General features: G+C 46.3%; 1 long non-coding RNA gene across 1 annotated transcript; it reads right to left on the bottom strand.

Annotated features, from left to right (window-relative positions):
- Nucleotides 1-1,063: 1,063 nt before the first annotated feature.
- Nucleotides 1,064-5,484, bottom strand: LOC146380857 (uncharacterized). Its single transcript, XR_014801338.1, has 3 exons — nt 4,803-5,484; nt 4,150-4,284; nt 1,064-3,964 (listed from the first exon to the last, which is right to left on the bottom strand). It is a non-coding gene; the product is annotated as an uncharacterized LOC146380857 (long non-coding RNA).
- Between the last annotated feature and the right edge of the window lie 139 nt (nt 5,485-5,623).

Below are 5,623 nucleotides of genomic sequence, written 5' to 3'. Positions count from 1 at the left end.
GCTATCATCAATCTTTATATTATCAAGAAGGGCCATAAGGATAATCCATAAAACTGGTCACAGAGATCATACAAATCCACTATTCTTAAAATCAACATTCTAACATTCACAGATCTGGTTCATTTTCTCACTGCACACATTATGTATAAAGCAATAAACGACCTGCTTCCTGACAATATTCTAAAACTGTTTTCTAAAAGGGAACGGGGACACAATTTGAGGGGGGAATTAAATTTAAAACATCCTCGTATCCGTACAACTTTAAAAAGTTTCTGCATCTCTGTGTGTGGAGTGAAGCTGTGCAACAGACTAAGTAAAGATATGAAGCAAAGTCCGAGCACGGCGCAGTTTAAACAGCGGTTTAAGGATGTGGTTTTTACAGCGTACAGGGAGGAGGTGGAGATCTGATCGGCTGTTCTTGTCCAATATTTTCATGTGTGTGCGGGTGCACGGGTACGTTGGTGTGGGTGTATATATCTGTAGGTTGTGTATCCTTTGAGGTTACTGGGGTTACTGAAAATGTGTGTATGTGTGTATGTGTATATACGTATGTATGGATAGATAGAAAGACAGATATACATATAATTAATACATTTTTAAAAAAATACACGTAACATATAATGTGATTGTAAGGAGGTATTTCTGCAGTCTATTGATTACTAGATAGTGGACAGGGGGTGGGATTAAATAAGCTCATGCTTCTTCCTGCTCCTTTTTGAACATGAAAGTTATTCGTAGTTGTTTTTGTTCGTTTTCCTTTTGTTTTGCTTTGTTTGTTTGTCTCTTTTTAATTCTATGTTGTTGTACTTTTTCAACATGTTCAAAATAAAGATTCAATCAATCAACCCGATGTTCACACTGTGTAGCCAAACATACTCAGACATGCAGATTGGAGGAGCCGAGGATCGAACCACCAGCCATTTGTAGATGACGTTCTCTTCCTCCTGTCATATTATTGGTCAGATGATGTAACTAAAATGCTCCACCAGCACAAACACCAGAGCTCCAGTTCAGGCTACAGTAGGGTGACCATATTTGGATTTCCAAAAAAGAGGACACTTGGCCCAGTCATGAAGAGCTTTAATAATACTGTTTACTTAAAGAAAGTTTTAACATATTTAAACGATGCCTTCTCTGTGCGGTTAATGAATGTTGAAACAAAAATGTCATATAGGCTTTTACAAGTCAACAAGGGCAAAAAACCAACTTAAAAACCTCTGGAATTAAATAATGGTACAGAAATAAGCCCTCATCTGTATAAGAACAATTACCAGTGCCGGGACGGTACGAGGGAAATTCGTCAGTTTGTCTGAAAGCTGCAGTTGTGCTTTGGCATCTTTTTAAAATCACCAGGCTGCTGCGCGCTGTCTGTGAGCGCAGAACAACAACTCACAAAGCCGCAGCTCGGGGATGACGTCACACATACGGGTCCTCTGTAGGAAAACCCGGATTTTCATCCATCTCGTAAATCCCCCAGGACGCCCCGGACAGAACGTGAAAAGTGGACATGTCCGGGGGAAAGAGGACGGTCGGTCACCCTAGGCTACAGTTAGCTGAAGTCAAGCTAGCAGACAGCTAGCAGCTGTGTTAGTCAGAGAGGCCACACGTTAGCATTATTAGAGGCCACGCCCCTAATAATGCTAACATTAAGCCTTCATTTAAACAGGTGAGCTCACCTGAGTCTCAGTCTGACAGTCTGGGCAGAAACTTGCACTCGGGGAGGTGATTTTGTGAGGCTCCTCCTGGTCTTTAGCCTCCACTAGCTAACCCGTTGTTAGGTTGTCTTGCTGTTGCCTCTTCAGTTCACAGGTGTAAACAGTTCACGACAGTTTCCATAATTTTACTGTTAACTAGCAACTTTATTCACACGTAGGCTCCAGGACCACAGCAGATCCAACCCTCCAGCAGACTCGGCCAAAATAATCTTTATACTTATAAAATTCCTGCACGTAGAAGCATTCAAGGGGACCTTTTTTCCTTTCTTTGCTCCGTTGTCACCACCTCCTAAGCCATTTATCTCCTCGTTAATGTGCTGTACGGGAGTGGACGCTCCCTAACTCGATTGGAAACAAAACTGCAGCATAAGACAGAGATCCTAACTCGTTTATGGCCTCACTGATGTGTGCATAAAGGCAGACGCTTCCTGAGATATCACTGCACTCTTAGATACTCCTAAACTCAGTTTGGCGCAGCTGCAGGGACGAGCGCCGTACAGACCGCCCCTAACTCGGTTAGCGCCGCTGTAACCCAATAACACGCGATGAGGAGGTGGACTGCACGTACCGTGAGCACCTTCCAACCGGGTTAAGTGTGTGAACAGGGAAATATCATGTATGACTCAGAGCCGTGTGGAACACGTGGAAATCAGACATGAGAGCTGGGGCGAGGAAGATGAGGAGCTGAAGCCTGCAGACTCATCAGGACTTCAGTTAGGACAGATTCATGAAAAAAATCATGTCTGACTTATTCAGTGTCCACAACAGTTTGTGCGAAACATGAAGTGTGGAAGCGCTAAAAGCTGCAGTTCCTCTAACGTCCAGCAGGGCTCCGGCACAGTTCCAGACTCCACGATCACACAAACTGACGCCGTCACGTCTCACTCGTGATCCCTCTGTTCTGGAGAAAACTTGGGACAGCAGTGCCACGGTTCACATCCATGCATCTGGTCTCGGAGCAGAGACACTCACACCTCCAGCTCCCCGGCAACCGTCTCCAGCTCTACTGGGAGGACCCCGAGGTGTTCCCAGGTGAGAGTGGGAACGCAGATCATCATGCTCGCCATCGGTTTCTTTCCCATAACAGAGCAGGAAAGTATCCTCCTCACTCACCGCAGAGTCAGTCCTGCTCCTCTCTGATGTCTTTACCACAGCTCCTCCACCTCCTGAAGGAGCCCAAGGTGCTTGAAGTCCTCCCTCAGCAGGAGCGGGCCCTGTCACAGCCTCACACTCGGAGGCGCTAATTGTGGCTCCGGTCGGAGGTCACAGGTGGATTTTTACTCATTTCAGGGAGAACGTGGAGGCTCACATAAACTGAGCACCACGAAGTCTCTGCTCCCACCATCACCTCACATTGTTCCATCACTCTCCCCCCTCCTCGTCCCTGAAACTGTGACCTGATGTCTCTATCACACCTCCTCCTCCTCAGTCCTGGCAGGCCTGCTGGAGGATTAGGACAGTGTTGTACAGATGTTTCCTCGTCCTCTTCATCATGTGTTGGAGCCCTAATGACTTGCGTGTGCAGCCTTACAGAGGTGCAATACATATTCTCTAATATTATTCCTCCTCCTCTTCCTCGAGTGCTGATGAAGCTGCTGTGCGATTAAAATGTTCCACAGATGTTGCCTCCATCTCTAACACCACCCCTCCTCCTCTGAGAAAATGTGTGAAAATCGAGCAGCCATTCGTTTCCTCTGTCTTGTCTTTTAGTCATGGAGTACAAATGTTGCCTCCTCCTCCTCCTCTTCCTCCTCTTCGCTATGTTAAAGTGCTGATTAGGCTGTTGTGCAATTAAGAGGAGCTCCACAGATGTTCCCCCTGTGATTGATTGCTTCACTTATTGTCTGAGGGCAGAATGTAATAAACTCATTAGCACACTGTGTGTGTGTGTGTGTGTGTGTGTGTGTGTGTGTGTGTGTGTGTGTGTGTGTGGTCCTATATGACCTACGGTGTCCGGCTTCATCTCTCACCGTCTCTGTCAGCTGAGTAATGGCGGTTTTCTTCTCTCTGGGGCGACTCGCTGCGTCTTCCTGTTTTCTTTGACTGAACTCAGCTGGTCGTCGCGTCACAGCCAAAGTTTTTATGAGTCTGAGGTCCAACAGGGCTTCAACAATTTAGGAAGTTAGATTCAAACGAAGTCCCCCGACCTTTAATGTGGAGCAGATTCAGTCCACAGGAGAACGATCACGTGGATGCAGCTGAGCAATGATGAGTAATATATGTAACTGCGTCTGCCTCACGGGTTTGGGCTGAATTTAGAAAAGACAGCAAAGACGAGTTAAAACTGAGTCACACAAACAACCATTCAAAGATGTAAACAATCAGAAAATAACACATAAAAGGTTCAAGACCACCAATAAAGTTTTTAACAGATCATAAAAATGACAGAACATCTAAAAAGATCACAAAAGTTACAAAATGACATTAAAACTACCTGGTTAGAGGTTGTTTGTTTTTTTGGGTTGTGGCTGTAGAGCAGATCATCTACTGACTGGAAAGTTGGTGGTTCATCCCCGTCTGCTCCAGTCTGTGTGGCAAAGCTGCTCCTGATGGGTTCACAGGAGTCCAACTGTTCGATTGAACAAAAAAGTGAATGTGATGTTGTATAAAGTGCTCAGGTAGGAAAACGCTGTGATTTAGAGAAAAGCAAAGAGTGTCTCTGGATAGAAATCGCTTTTGATGCATGTAGAATAACTTTAACTCTGTGCCCTCATTTCTGTCCAGTTTCAGGTCAGAATGAAAAAACTGGGTGTGTATCAAACATCAGACCCAGAGCCTGTTCTAATGACCGTCACACCATGCCTTCGTGGGTATATCCCGACGTGCCCGAAGGTTTGGTGTTCCCCAACCAGCCAGGAGATGTAATCTCTCCAGCTCAGAGTTTCAGACTCTACAAACTGCTTAGTTAGGCTTGGTTGGTGAGGACTGCTGGTTAGGTGTTGGCTGCCAGCTCAGTGCATCCTCATTGGAGACTCTCACTAACATGCACATGAGCTGCAGGCACAACTGCACAGTCAGTGTAGAGGAATGCAAACCTGTACCTGCTGTTATTCGTCACTTTTTGTCCGAGGACGAGCACCTCCTTACCTGCCAGCACTCCTGTTCCTCCAGTTTCCTCAGGCACTTTAACACCATCTGTCTTCACCGCTCAAACTTTTTGAATAATTGTAATTTGTGCATCCATAAATTTTGTGTTTGTCTGATGTTGCCCAAGTTGCACGAAGCAGAAACCTACACACAGTCCTTACACTACATAATCTGAACCCATCTGTCAGCACAACCTGGCGAGTCGGCTAAAAGGAGGTGCTGCTCGCGTTGCTGCTTCACCACTTCTGCTGGGTTTGAATCTGGAAATCGTTTTATTCCTAAATTTATGTCTGGAATATTTGAGTTGAAGTGCTGGCAGCTGCAGAGGGTGCAGTCGTAGTTCTTCTAAGGCAGAAATCCCACAGTACGAAGTAAACTGGGGAAGCCTGAGCATCTTGGTTGGTTTCTTTTCGAGGGGACGCAGTGAAGCTTCTCCTTCCTGCCAGCTGGCTGCCTGATTTTTGGACGTCTGCTTTGTTTGCTGCCCAGATTATTTTTTGCTCTCTGCAGTTCTATCAATAGACGTCACGTGACGGGTCTGTGCGGCTCACGTGGGGATGCTGGAAAGGAACCGAGATGCTGCAGCGGTCCGGTAGAGCCGGCCCGGCCCGTGTGTTTATGCTCTGCATTCAAAGTGGCGCTCCGAGCTGCAGGCGGCTGGAGCGCTAATATATTTAGCAATGACCCAGTTCTAACGGGTGCTGGCAGGGGCGAGCGCTGGTTCCTGCTGGACCAGGGAACAGATCAGTGTAATCAGACGGAGCTTCTGTTTCCTAAACGGATCCCAATCATCACGATTTAAGGAGTCGTCTGCAGATTTA

This window comes from Perissodus microlepis, chromosome 9 (assembly GCF_051167445.1).
Source record: "Perissodus microlepis isolate ML-2025 ecotype Zambia chromosome 9, ASM5116744v1, whole genome shotgun sequence".
In the NCBI taxonomy this organism is placed as follows: domain Eukaryota; kingdom Metazoa; phylum Chordata; class Actinopteri; order Cichliformes; family Cichlidae; genus Perissodus; species Perissodus microlepis.
The sequence above is the reverse complement of the archived record's forward strand: the minus strand, read 5'-3'. Positions and strand labels throughout refer to the sequence as shown.